This window comes from Mustela nivalis, assembly GCF_964662115.1.
Source record: "Mustela nivalis genome assembly, chromosome: 16".
NCBI lineage: Eukaryota > Metazoa > Chordata > Mammalia > Carnivora > Mustelidae > Mustela > Mustela nivalis.
Window position 1 is genome coordinate 3,514,781 of NC_139035.1, and position 15,301 is coordinate 3,530,081.

A 15,301-nucleotide genomic window follows, 5' to 3' on the forward strand; every position below is an offset into this window, starting at 1 on the left:
GGTAAACCCAGGGATATATGAAGTATGATGTAAGTGCTTTCATTTGCATTTTAATTGCTTATTAAAGTTCACCCTAGAAAGTGGGTGTTTAATATGTGTAAGTCATATCCACATGCTTATTCATTTCAGACTTAGAGTAGTTATTGGAGATAGATGCTAGCACTTTCTCCATTTCCCTCAGATGTGGAACCTGGAAAAGATGGAGGCATTTGCCGGACACGTCAGAAACTGAAGTTTAAGTAAAATTTGCTGTGCTGATTCTAGTTCTGATGCTCTTCACCATGGCCCTTTCTGTCAACAGGACCTCCTTATGAGCCAATAACTTTGCTTTTAGCTCTTGGATTTGCCGGTCAGTAGTAAACAGGATAAGTAGAAGAGAAAGCACTAACTTCAGTATTAGATAAACCTCATTTTCAATCCTGGATCCATCACTTAAAAGCTTTGAGACTTTGGGCAATCACTTAACTTCTCTGACTCTCGGTTTGTTTACTGATAAAGTAAGGATAAAAGTATCTGCCTTCCGGGGTTGTTGTTGAAAGATATTGTGAGAGATTATGTTTCTCAGTGGCTGGCACACTAAATACTGAGTTATCTACTACTGGCCTCACAGTTCTCATTTTTCCCACGATGCAACCTCTAATTTCGGCTGAAGCTTCGGCTCCATAAATCCGTCCCTTATTTTTTCCGACTTCATAAATCCATCACTTCTTCGAGTTACAGCTCTTACAACCTCTACTGTCCTATTTAACAATTAATTATATTTTGTTCTGGGTTCTTAGTCTCAGTCCCTGTCTGGATCAGAAGCTTTGGGGAGCTGTTGGCATAGATCCGAGTTCTCTGTGTATGGCTGAATACATTCTAGATATGCGATACCTATTTTATGCTCTGTGATGGCTTAGGTTGTGGGCGGAGTAATTCTTGCAATCATAGTGGGAAACAGAATCTAGACTTTTACAGTGCCACCGGCCTGTACTAACATGTCTAGCTCGTGTTGTTAGAGACAGTGAGGAGATGGGGAGCAGACTTTATAAGCCGTAGCACACCTGTTTATAGGAAGATTGGAGATTTTGGTAATGTACCTTGTTCCTGGGTTACCCCACCCATCGTGGCCCAAAAATGGAGTCAAGGTGGTACAGAAAGCAAACATGAGTCTTAGGGCATCAGAGTTTCAATCTCACGCCCATCCTGACTGCCTCTGGGTCCTTGAACAAGTTTTATCCGCTCTCCGAATCTGTTTCTTCATCTTTAAAATAGGGATAATAGTCCATTGCAGTGCTGTTGTAAAGATAAAATGAGATTTATTAGGTGTAAAGGTTTAGTAAATAGTAACGTGCTAGAAAAGGTTTTATTTTTTTACTTTTTAATCTATTATTTGACAGAGAGAGAGAGCGCAAGCAGGGGGAGTGGCAGGCAGAGGGAGAAGTAGGCTCCCCCGCTCGGTCCTAGGACTCTGGGATCCTGACCTGCGCTGAAGGCAGACACTTAATTGATTGAGCCACCCAGGCGCCCCTATAAAAAGCTTCTTAAAAGATCCATTTTATCAAGAAGGATTTGGATCCTTATTTTCCCTATTTGAGAAAGTGAAGAGAAAAACAAAGGAAACAAAAAGAGAACCACCTTGGAGATTGGGTTCATCCAGAATCAGGGAAAACCAGTGAGTGAGGACCCTTGCGAGGGTAGGAGCCAAGTGTGTGCAGAGAAGGGTCCCAGTCAGAAAAAAGAAAAAAAAAAAGAAAAGAAAGAAAAAGAAAAAAAAATGACCTTTCTTTTTCAAAAGCCTAGGAATACTGAGCCAGTGAAACACGGGTCTGGGGTGTGCAGCGGAAGAGCGAGAAGCAGGTATGACCTTGAAGGTCAGACTGAGAGAAAGAGCCTGGGGAAGGAGTAGAACCGGTGTCAACCCAAGGGGTCCTGTCAGGGGATGGTGACAGTGATTCCTGCTACTCAGCAGACACATTAGATACCAGGCGCAGGGGTAAGTAGTTGGTGGGCTGTATCTCATTTAATGTTCAGAACCAGCCTGCTGTGCCCGCCTTACTGGTGAAGAAACATGCGCTTGGGGAAGTGAAGTCATCACAAGACCCACTCTCGTTCTGCCCGACAGCACATCCTTCCGGTCAGCCCTGTGTCCTGCTTTCTTGAAACGTGGGAACTTCCACCTTCACTTACTTTGTTTCCCTCTAAATATTTCACCTTGGAGGAGAGACTACTTGTGTCTGTGGACACACCAACATATGCAGTGATCGTGGTCCAGGTTGAGAGGTTGCCCTGGAGGAGAGAAAGTATTGCCTTGGAGACAGAAACACACACACACACGCACACGTCCACACACTTACTCACACCCCCACAGACCTCATCTTCTTTGATCCCCTGGTCATTGTGGCAGCAAAAATTTACCGAAAGCGGTGATGGAACCCCAGCCTAGCAGAGGAAAGGGGGAGGTGGTGAATCGTGCAGTGGGGACCGCCCTGCAGCAGTCTCATTTCTTCTCAGCGTGCGAATCAAGATCACAAGCTGTTCCCTGAAGCACACTCACCTCCTCCTGCATCAGTGCTTGTTTCCAGAGCTCTGCAGGGCTTCTCAGCCATCCTGACCGTCTCCTGGGACATGACCCTAATATTTCACTCTTCACACCACTTATTAACTGAACATGACAGTGTAGTCGAATATGATGGGCCCAGGAGTGAAAAGTGTTTCGTTTGCTTGTTTGTTTTTTTAAATGCCTAGGAGGATCACTAATTTCAATATGAAGAAGAGATTTCTCAATTTATTCCTCAAATTCTTTCTTGACTCACCTTTTTAGGGTAATCAGCTATAGAGGGTACAGAGGCGACCAAGCCCCTCGTCCTAAAGAGCTGATGTAAAAATATAAATGGGATACATCATGATTATGACTAGAAGTTCCAACAATTTAAACTTCCTTGATTAGAATAGATTACAAAGTAAAGTCATGAGTTTTCCTCTCTAGAAATTTGAGCAGTTCTGAATAATAACTTATGGTATTCAATAAGTTATATGAGGTATTCAACACTGACTGGATTATTGCATTGGATATTGACATGGACTCTACAACTTCAAAATATTCTCTCCCTGGGATGCTAAGACCATGTTATTTTATGCAGCACCTGTAACGGTGTGGTAGTTGTGGGGTTAAGGCAAAAGAAGCAATGTGGCAGATGTTCCTGGCTTCCTCCCCCAAATCCATCCTCTCTTTCTTAACGAAGAGAAATCCAACTTTGTCCCAGTTATGTTCTGCTTAAAATACTCAGCTTGCAACTTGCACAAGGGTGGCCCTGTGACACAGATCTGGCCAGTGAGATGTGGAAGCAAATGACCAAGTGGGGCTTCTGGGAGAGCTTGTTCAAGCTGAGTCATCTGGTATGTGTCTTTCCAGCTTTTACATTTTGCCTTTTGTCCTCTCTCCAATTTTTATTTTCTGTCTGGATGTTGGATAGCTATTTTGTGGAAACAAACAAACAAAACCATTTGCTAAAGCTAGTGCGACAGAAAAAGAGAAGGAACACATACCTCTGGCCTCATCCTAGATCCTCTCTACCAGCTCTGATTGCATACGTGGGGACTTTTTGTTGCAGGAAAAAACAGACCACTGTTTCATTAAATCACTGTAATTGAATTCCCGTTACTTGCAGCCAATTACGTACTTAACTGATATGTATAGTGAAAAATATGACTTGGACTCATATTTCTTTTTCATCATTTATTATCTATGGTGTATTAGGAAAGTTACATGACTCTCTTGGAATGTCAATCTCATCTATAATTGACATGAATAATGCATGAACCTTACAGGGTTTTGGGGGAGGATTAGAGAGGAAGTGGTCCAGCACAGGCCTGTTACACAGAAGGAACCTTCATAGAGGTTTCTTCTATTTGTGTAGTTGGGTATCTTTCCAAATGAGGCCCTCAAGACAATTAGAAAAGATGCCCAGAGCACCAGGGTGGCTCAGTCATTAAGCGTCTGCCTTGGGCTCAGGTCATGAGCCCAGGGTCCTGGGACCAAGGCCCATGTCGGGCTCCCTTTCTGACGGGAAGCCTGATTCTCCCTCTCCCACTTCCCCTGCTTGTGTTCCCTCTCATTGTGCTCTCTCTATCAAATAAATAAATAAAATCTTTAAAAAAAAGATACTGATGTCATGGATACTACTCCATAGTAAGGATGCACAGATGACTCATTGATGTGTGAAAAGACAATATTAGAAATTCTAGTTAGATATATTTTCATCTTTTTAACATTTCTTTTTCGAGGACATTTTATACATAAGTACAGAAGTACATGATATAATTTATAAATAAAAAAATTAAGTGCAGGGTGCCTAGGTGGTGCATTCAGTTCAGCATCCAGCTCTCGGCTTTGGCTCAGGTCATCATCTCAGGGTTGTGAGATCGAGCCCCACGCTGGCTCGACGTGGCCGGTGCTTGCAGTTCTCTCTCCCTCTGCCCTTCCCCTGCTCACGTGCACACTTTCTCTCTCTCAAATGAATAAAATCTTTACAAAAAAATTAAATGCGTGGGGGCACAAAATAAAAAGGTTTGGAGACTACTGCAAGTATTACCTATGTCATCATCATTTGGGTTGCTTGTTAGAGAAGGAAATTTCTGGGCCCCACAGAATCAGCAACTCCATGGTGGGGACCTGAAAATCACATTTAAAAAAAACTGTCCAAGTGATTCTTACATTCACCTAAAATTTGAAATTTTACCTATGTTTGGAAACTAAGTTTAGAATAGAGGAATTTCTCCCTATATAATAAAAACTTCTAGTGCCAGTCGTTTCTAGAATTCGGGGCCCTTAATGTTTAGTTCCTTTTAAAACTGCATACAGTGGCATAAGACTAGTCAACTCATGATTAGTATTCAAGTTTATTAAGCTTGAATTTCAGATATGTCTTCCTGAGTCTGGAACTGCCAAAGGCAAGATTAGAAAGTGTGTAAAATTTACCCTTTTTCATCTTGTTTCCCTTGTTTCAGGGTCACTAGATTCTCCTCCTCCTGAAGACCCACTGTGCCCTCATGATAACTCAGGGTTTCACACTCTTTCACTCCCTCTGCTGCCCTCTGCTGAGTGCATTGTGCTTGTGTGGTTCAAATAGTTCCCTGTGGTAGTGATGGGCTACACGGGGAGACAGTCTGGAATAAAGAGTGAAAAAAGCTTGGGGGGAACCTGGGTGGCTCAGTTGTTAAGCATCTCTCTTTGGCTCAGGTCATGATCCCAGGGTCCTGGGATTGAGCCCTGCTTTGGGGTCCCTGCTCCTCAGGAAGCCTGCGTCTCCCTCTCCCACTCCCTCTACTTGTGTTCCCTCTCTCACTGTGTCTCTCTCTGTCAAATAAATAAATAAAATCTTAAAAAGAAAGAAAAGATCTTGAGGTTTGGAATCATTCATACAATAAACTCAAAAATACATATTGAAGTCTTATCATATAATAAGCAATATAGGGGCGCCTGGGTGGCTCAGTGGGTTAAAGCCTCTGCCTTCGGCTCAGGCCATGATCCCAGGGTCCCAGGATCGAGCCCCACATCGGGCTCTCTGCTCAGCAGGGAGTCTGCCTCCCCCTTCCCCCTGCCCTGCCTGCCTCTCTGCCTACTTGTGATCTCTCTCTCTCTCATTGTCAAATAAATAAATAAAACCTCTGAAAAAAATAAACATTATAGTAGGCACTGTGGATCTCAATTTAGAAGGTAAGCAGTTCTTACTTTAAAGAATGTGAAGATTAATGTAGAAAACCAAACATAAACCATTCATTACCATGAAGTGACTGCTTCTGTGTAGGCATGAACAAAAAACATTGAGAATTCAGGAGAAGAATGTCCAGGTCTGCTTGGGTAAGGCAAGAAAGTCTTCCAGAAAAGATATCACATTAGCTAAAAGATGTGGAGTTTTCCAAGAAAGAGGTGAGTGTTCTGGGCAAAGATCCAGAGCCAGAGAGAGCTGAAAAGCTCTAGAACTTGGAGTAGTTTGGTTTTTATGTATCCAAGGTATGTGGGGGGACTGTTAGGAGAAGGGAGCTGGACAGGAGTTAGGCTTCATACTTTCAGCAACTTTGAGCACACTTTTGTGTTTTAGAAAGATTGCTTGAGCAGTGAAATGGAGGATAGATTAGAGGGGACATCAGCCCGGAGAGTAAAAGGTCAGTTAGAAAGCCAGTGTCATTGACCGGTAAGAGATGATGAGGGTCATAAGGGAACTGGTGGTGTCAATGGAGAGGCGGGGGTGGATTTGAAAGATAATGAGGGGTTCCCACCAATAAGACTTGGTGATTGACTAGATATGAGCAGCGAGGGAGACTCGGGTTTCTATCTCAAGTAATGAGATGAGTGGTAGGGCCAATTTTTTATGCTGGAGGAGGGGGCATCTTAGTTCTGCCACTCACTGGCAATCTGAACTTGACAAGTTATTTGAACTTTCCGAATCTCACTTCTCTTCATCTATAAATGAAACTGTGGTGACCATTAGATGTAATGGTATGTAGGAGGCACTCCATCCATGAAAGCTAATAAGAATAACCCAAGAAAATCATCCCTTCCATTGTTAAAATGTATAATATTTTACCTTTCCTAAGTAATACAGTGCTTTAGTAAAAATTGCTTCATCTTTAGATAGTCTTTATTTGTTTGTATATGTTCAGTTGTATTGCCTTGTATTTCCTAAAGAAGCAGTGGAATGATATACAACAGACTATATGAGTACAGACAGCCCCTGATTTATGATGGGTTGACTTAGGATTTTTTGACTTTATGCAATCAGTAGTAACTATACTTTGAATTTTGACTACATACTTTGCATATTTTTGAATTTTAAGTTGTGAGCCACTGCTCCCAATCAGGCACGCAATCACAGGGGTAAACAACCAATACACTTACAGCTTTTCTATACCCATCCAACCATTTTGTTTTTCATGTTCATTACAGTTTTCAATAAGTTACATGAGATATTCAACACTTTATTATAAAAGGCTTTGTGGTAGATGATTTTGTCCAACTGTAGGCTAATATAAGTGTTCTCAGGACATTTAGGTAGGCTAAGCTAAGCTGTAATGTTCAGTAGTTTAGGTGTAATAAATGCATTTTCAGCTGACAGTGTTTTTGGTATACCATGGGTTGGTTGGGATGTGACCCCATTAAAAGTCAAGGAAGATACGTAGGCACCTAAGGGAGGGAGATGGGAACATGAGAACTGGGAAGGATAGACATAGGAATGGGAACAAGATTTTTTAATAGGTACCACTTTATATTGTTTTAATTTTGAACCATGACTGTGTTACCTTTTTAAAATACTAAATTTAAAAAATTAAGTGCTGGGATGACTTTAATGATGTGAACTTCAGACACATGTCAGTGGATTCTACCCAAAGTCCTGAGGCTCTTATACCGCTTGCCTTTCTTGGTATAACTGACCTCTTTTCCTGAATTCTCTTCCAAACCTGCCCTTCCCTTCTGTGCCAACTCCTGCTTCACCCCAGGTCTTAGCTCAAGCATCACTTTCTTCCTGTTATGTCTTTTTCTTTGCTCCCCTCTTATTTATTAGATTCTTCTCTCCTGTTTTCGCATGGGATATTCTGATAGCTAGAACTATGGCTTTTCTTCCATGGGCTGTAATTATTGTTATTATTATTATTATTTTTTTTAAGTTGGGTCCTTGCCCAGCATGGAGCTAATGTGGGGCTTGAACTCATAACCCTAAGGTGGAGACCTGAGACGCAATCAAGAGTCAGAGAGTTAACTGACTGAACCACACAGGTGTCCCATGGGCTGTATGTCTGATTTGCTGTTTCTGCCCACTACACCATGGGAGGGTCCTATGTGACTGTATTACCAGCACCGGACACTACTCACAGCGTATCATAAGTGTTCAAGAAATGCTTTTTTTTTTTAAAGATTTTATTTATTTTTTTGACTAAGAGACACAGTGAGAGAGGGAACACAAGCAGGAAGAGTGGGAGATAGAGAAGCAGACTTTCCACCCAGCAGGGAGCCTGATGCGGGACTTGATCCCAGGACCCTGTGATCATGACCTGAGCTGAAGATAGATGCTTAAGGCCTGAGCCACCCAGGTGCCCCAAGAAATGCTTATTGAATGATTTTGCAATGTATGTGAACTTGTATTGCCTTACATCTTATGCCGTGGATTCTGGAGACAGCTCCTATTCCAAACATTTGTCCCTTGGTTCCCTCAGGCATTAGTCAGGCCAATGTACTGATTCTTTTCTCCTTCGTTCCTTCCTCCTCCTCTTCTCTCTCTTTTTCCTTCCTCTGTCCCTTCCCTCCTTCCTCTTCTGTTCCCTCTCTTTCTCCTCCTCTTTCTCCTTTCGTTCCTCCTCCTCCTCTCTTTCCTTCATTTCTCTCTTCTTTGGATAAATATACACACAGGTTATCACCTATCCTGGTCTCATGGTTGCAGTTGTTGAGTAAGAAGCAGAAATCCCTTGGCTATGAGATTGCCATAAACAAAAGCAAAAATTCACTCTCATATAATACTACTCTTGATCTCTCCAAAGGGAGATCAAGAACCTTAAAAGAAACTCAGAAGTTCCTCTAATTAGATTGTGAGCTCTTGAAAAGCAGAGACTGTGTTTTCCACCTTTGTGCCCTGGTACTTTGTGAAGTGGCTGGTGCAGAGTAGGTTCTCAGTAAACGAGTGCTAAATGTAATTGAAAAAAATAATAACAGGGCATCTTGCTTTCTCTTGAGAGTTTTGATCTGGAGGTGAAGAATTTTGAAAACTACGTGATTAACTTTACACAGAAGCAGGAACGTGGTTGAGAGTGTGGACTGGGGAACAGGCAGAGGTCGGCTGAACTTCCTTTTTCACCAGCAACTGTGTGACCTTAGCTAAGTCACTTAGTGGGAGAGCCTGTCTTCACTTGTAAAACACGCACCCATGTACACACACACACACACACACACACACACACAATCTCAGATGATTACCGAGACAACTGAATGAGGTAACCAAAGCAAAGGCCTTGGCACGGTGCTTGACACCCAGTAATCACTCGTGCCGCTCCACCAAACACGCTGTTGCTCCAGTTGACATCCAGCGAATCCATCACGGCTTTTGCAAGGCCAGGTCAATGGTACAGCTCTTACTTAAACTTACAAAATCTGGAGGAATCTCAACTAAGAGAAACTGGGGAAGAGTCTTAAATAGAAGCCAGTCAGCTGAGGGTACTTGCCTCTCAAATTGAGTTCTTTGCTAAAGCCAGAATGGGAAGACAGGACAAATGAGGCTTTGGAGTCAAAGACACCAGGCGGCACAAAACGATTAAAGCGAAGTGCCGTGTTGGCTGGTGGCCGTGGACTTCTTATCTCAGAAGTGCAGCCCTTGTGCGCCTCTATCTGCTTCATTTTCAGCAATATGCTTTTTTTTTTTTTCACTTTTGTGGGTGAGGTGAAAAGAGGTGAGATGACAGAGGGACACTGGAGGACTGGAGGACAGAATCTCGGAGGATAGGACCAAAGAGACTAGTATTTGAGTGCCTTTTAACTCGTTGATTGCCAGGAATCCGGCTGAGACAGAGCCCTGGGTTGATTCCGCTTTGATTCAGCTCAGGGCCCTGTCGACAACAGTGTGTGTCTGAGTCACGGGGGGTCAAGTGAGTGCAGCTTCTCTGATGAGTCATTGTCTTGCCTCCACTGGAGTCCCGGCAGCCGGGTCTGACTTGTTCACCGAGGGCAAGCGACCGCCGTCTGCAGGTACGGACCGTGGTGCCCAGATCGCACCAGCAGAGCGAGCAGGCTTGATCTGGAGGCATTTGCCTTCCTGGAAGGTCCTCAAGTGTAACAGGCAGAGGCTGCCCAGTGTGATGTGACAATGCTCTTTCCTCCAGTCTGGTCACGCAATGAGCGAGTGTTGACTGAGACTCCAAAGGACTGAGCAAGAGTTAGAAGGTGTGAATAGGACCCATATACAGGACTCAGGACCTTACCAGGGCAGGTAGCACATCCACACTGGGCGAGTGAAGGGCGTTTAATGGACAGACTGTTCACGAAGGTGTGGGTGGGATCAGGGAAACAACAGCAGATGGTGCAGACCCCCCCACCCTCGAAAAGCCAGCCCCGGGGCCTATTACGGGGCTGAAGCAGCAGGGGGCAGGAGAGAGTAGATGTATGTGGAAGTCCTCTGAGAGGAGCTGTTGGATTATTTAAGGATCACAGTGGAATTAAAATTTACCAACGGGAAGGCTAGAGGAGTAAATGCCCAACCTCATTCTCATTTCTCCTTCTCCTTCTCTATCACAAGGTAATGCTGTCACAGACGCAAATGAGGCAATACCTCAGGGATGATTGGAGTTGGACAGAGACAATCAGAAAAGGTGTTCGGAAGGAAGGAGTCTGAGTTGGAAACTGAGTCTTGAGCTACCAGCCTACTGACTTGTAGAGGTTTTTTCGTCTTTTCTTCCAGGTCTAGGAATAGACCTTTTCGAAGAGAAGTTGAACTATTTGAGTTCTTTGATCTGGTATCTTTGTTTCTTCTTTTTATCTCTAATGCTGAGCATGGTACTCTGAAGGTCCTCGGCAAATGTTTGTTAAATGAATCCATAAAACAGCATATGATACTTCTGCTACTGCATTAAGTGAGACAAGAGAATACCTGTGATAACATTGCCCCCCTCGCATGGTGGTCTCTGAGAATTCTGAGGGTGTCGGAAATACCACTGCATGCAAAAAACGAGTCCCAGTGAATGAGTTTAACATATGCTTTTCATAAGTGATTTGCATAAGATTAGTGTCTGCATAGTCTGCCGTCTTAGACGTTCCCAGACAGAAGATGACTGCTCTCCGGAAGGTTCATTTATTAAGGAGCCTATGACACGCCAGACATGTTTCTCTGATTCTTCGCTTCTGGTGCTCAGTGAAAGCAATGAGTAAGTGTGGTGATAATCTCCCCAAATAGTTGTCAGGTTATTGCAAAGTTTAAAAAACAGTGTTTAGCACTCAAGTACTGTTGAATAGATGTTAATAGTCAAGGACTCGGAGTGTGACAATAAAAAGGCATGTTAAGATGACATCATCCAAATTTCTTTGGGCAAATATCAGTGGAAAGGATACAGGTGTGGAACTGTTCAGAAACACGGCTGCGGATGCTGAAACCTGTGGGGGGTGGTTCAGAGAAGAGAGCCCTGGAACAATGCTGGGTTTTTTGGGCTCTGAGAACAGGCTTGAACTGGTAGGAGCTCTTGAAACAGGCTGAAGGTTGCGGATAAAAAGCACAGCTCGCATCTGTTGTCAGCTTCCTGCAGAAGAGAACATCACCTGCTCTGATGCCCGAGGGTCACAGAGAAGGCTTGTTTCAGCCCTGTTCTCTGGAGTGAAGGGCTGGGAGTGCACAAAGTTGAAGTCAGGCTTCCCATGACCATAGAACACCTGTGTCACACATCAACCTATGCAGAGTGCCCAGCCCAGGTCAAGGGCTGTGGATGACGGGGTGTTTCTACAACGAGGTACACCCTCCCTATTGGATTTTTTCCCACATTTTTTTAATCAAAGTAAAATTCATATAACATAGAATTAACCATATATATATTATATATAATTATATATAATTCAGTGGTATTTTAATACATTCCCAGTTTTGGGTAACCATCACTTCTCTCTAGTTCCAAGATGATTCATCATCCCAGAGGGACACCCCATACCATTTCCCATTTCCTCCCTCTGCTCAGTTCCTGGTAACTGCCAACCTGGGTTTTGTCTCTGTGGATTTCTCTATTCTGCATATTTCATGTAAATGCAATCATACACTATGTGGCCGTCTCTGTCTAGCTATGTTCACTTAGCACAATGTTTCTAGGCTCAGCCATGCGATGGCACATTTCAGTACTTCATTCCTTTTTATGGCTGAATAGGACCCCAGGATATGTGTCTCACATTTTGTTTATCTGTTCAGGCAATGGAACTTTGGGTTGTGTCCACCTTGTGGCTGTTGTGAAAAATGATGCCATGAAATTGCATGCCAGGTTTTTTGGAATACCTATTTTCAGTTTTGGGAGGAGGTGTTTACTAAATGGGATTGCTTGCTGGGTGAAATGCTAATTCTATGTTTAACTCATTGAGGAACCACCAGACTGTTTTCTACAGCAACAGCACAATTTTATATTCCTATCAGCAGATGTACGAAGGTTCCAGTTTCTCTACATCTTGGCCAACACTTATTTCTCATTAAAAAAATATTAGCTCGGGGCACCTGGGTGACTCACTGGGTTAAGCCTCTGCCTTCAGCTCAGGTCATGATCTCAGGGTCCTGGGATCGAGCCCCAGTCGGGCTCTCTTCTCAGCCGGGAACCTGCTTCCTCCTCTCTCTGCCTGCCTCTCTGCCTGCTTGTGATCTCTGTCTGCCAAATAAATAAAATCTTAAAGAAAAAAAAAATGTTAGCTATCCTCGTTTGTGTGCAGTGTTATGTCATTGTAGCTCTGATTTGCATTTCCCTGGAACAAACGAGGCTGGGCATCTTTTTGTTCCCTGTTGAATTTTAACTCAATGGGAATATTCTTTTTTTTTTTTTTTTTTTTTTTAAAGATTTTATTTATTTATTTGACAGAGAGAGATCACAAGTAGGCAGAGAGGCAGAGAGAGAGAGAGAAGCAGGCTTCCTGCGGAGCAGAGAGCCGGATGCGGGGCTCGATCCCAGGACCCTGAGATCATGACCCGAGCCGAAGGCAGCAGCCCAAACCACTGAGCCACCCAGGCGCCCCCTCAATGGGAATATTCTTAAACCTAGACTTTTCTGCCCTTGAGTGGATCTGTGGTATGATTTAGATGGCAAATTCTCACATGTAGATTTGTTTAACTCTCTTTGTGTCATGCGGAATAGGCTATGATTTGCAGATAGAACCTAGGAAGTACTCTTGGGCAATGGTGTAAGATATGAAAATAGATGAAGGACTTTTTCAAGAGCAATATTTATTAAAATTATACTACTAATAGAGACTTAATTTTTTTTTCTCAGAAGTTTTATTTTAAAATCTGTCCTAAAAAACAAATTCTGTCCTAGAAAAACAAACAAATGAGACAAAAAACAAATCTCGCACTTAATGGGCTTGAACATCTCTTAAAATGGGTAGCCCGAACTTGGGAGTTTCAATACTGCCTTTATTACTGTGTGACCTCTGACCTTTGACAAGACTTCTCACTGGAATACTATCTAAGACATCCTTCTGTGCTTAATTTCCCACTGTTCCACTGTGGAGAATGATGATGAGCTCCTAGCAGTGTTGGCAGGGCTCTTGGGAAACTCCAAGAAGAAACCCACAAGTGAACTCATTGTGACAATGTTGTTAGGCTCTTCCCATGTAAGCTATCCATTTCGATATACCTGGTTTGGACTGGATTTCTCCTTCATTAAGCCATTAATGGCCCCTTTTGTGCCAACTTCTTGAGGCAAATGGACAGGGTAATGTGTCTCCAATTAGAGAAAGAGAAGACTGAGTGTCCCCAGAATAATCTCATATCACAGTTAGGGTTGTTAGCTGCAAAAATAGATCTGCATTAAAACAGAGAAATGTGGAAAATGATATGAAAATAGAAACCATATTCTGCGCTACCTTTTTTGATAAGTAGGTTAGCTCTCTAGAATTCTTAAGTTTAGAAGAGATAAACTAAATAATACAGCACCAGCATCCTCAGCTGATCTGGTATTGAGTTGGGTGTTGGGGTCATATTTATGACCAGTCTCTGCTTAGGTTTTTCTTCCTGGTAATTTTTTTTTCTTACTACTAAATCCCAACTTCCCATCTCTAAATGCCTCCCAATATTGGAAAAACTCTATAATTTTTTTAATTGAGAGGTGAGACTGAATCTATTAAAAAAAAAATTCCATCCCACTCTTGAGAATAATGATATTGTTTTCATTCTGTCAAACCATACTCAGCATTCCCTGAATTACCTAGTGAGTAGGGTCCTAGCTGGAGGCCCCTTGCAGATAAGCAATGCCTGCCTGGATAAAGAGTGTCAGGATAATTGTTTTTCCTGGGGGTAAAGGTATGTCAAAATGATTGTTTTGATAAGGGGAAAAGACAGCTAAGGAGAGTTGATGGTCTTTGGGTGGAAGGTCATGAGAAAGTTGCTGAAGTCTGTTGTCTTCTATCTCCTGTTAGCAACATTTAAGGTCATTTTGACAGAGAAATAAATTAGATCAGTAGCTAGTCCTTGGATGAATCTGCTTTAGATGGATGAATTACTAAGATCCTCAGTTGCAGTCTTGCAGTCACACTGGTTTTGAGTTGTTGGAAACTGGTCTTGAGTATTCTGAGATAGATGCCATCATAGGACTAGGACGTATATTAAGAATATATAATGAGTTCTCATTCCTCTCTCTTATTTGGATATATCTGCTCAACAGAAATGTTCTCTTCTTATTCCTGGTAGGATTGGAGACAAATATAGAGTAGTCTTTTTTTGTTTTTGTTTTTGTTTTTGCTTTTCCCCCCAAAATCTGGCAACTCTACTTCCTGGCACTTAGCTAGATTACATTTCCCAGGGTTCCTTGCAGTTGGATGTAACTGTGAGTTGAGTTCTACCAGTGGAATATTTGTGGAAGTGATGTATCATTTCTACGACTGGTCCATGAGAACCTCCCACGTATGCTCCTCTGTGTTCTTTTCCCTTTGCGGTTGGCTAGAATGGAGACACATTCTAGGGTGACTTTAAAAGTTGCACGTTTAAGTGGGCAGAGATTCTATTAGACTGATTGAATGGAGGAAGACTACCCCATTAACTTGTTTACTTTTCTGTGCTATACAAATCAAAAAAAATTTTTTTACTGTGAGCTATTTTGCATTTTGTGATCTATTATTTTTTTACATAAGTAATTTACTTAACCAATAAATATGTCAGTGGGCTAAGTCATTTTTATTGATAACTAAATTACTAGATAGGGAGAAAACTAAGCATGAGACAGCTAACTTAATAAGGTGGAAATTATTTATATCTTCCCCAAAACAATGCTTTATAAGTGTCCTAATAGGATTTTGCTGTGTAGAAGGACTCGGAAACTTTGTAGCTTAAAATAACAACAGTCATTTTATTATTTCTCTCAGATTCCCAAAGTCAGGAATTCGGGAAGGACTTGGCTGATCTGGATAATATTTAGAGTGCAGTTCAGTTGAATAGGGATTTAATGTGGAAAGCCATCTGGTGGAAGCCATGATTTGTGCTGTGCAGGGAAATCAGGAAACTAGATGGCATGATACTGACCTCAAGAAGCTTATAGTCCTACTAGACTCGCACACATGGATAGGGACACAATCATATAGAGTACGTAGTTATGTTGGTAAAATCATTCA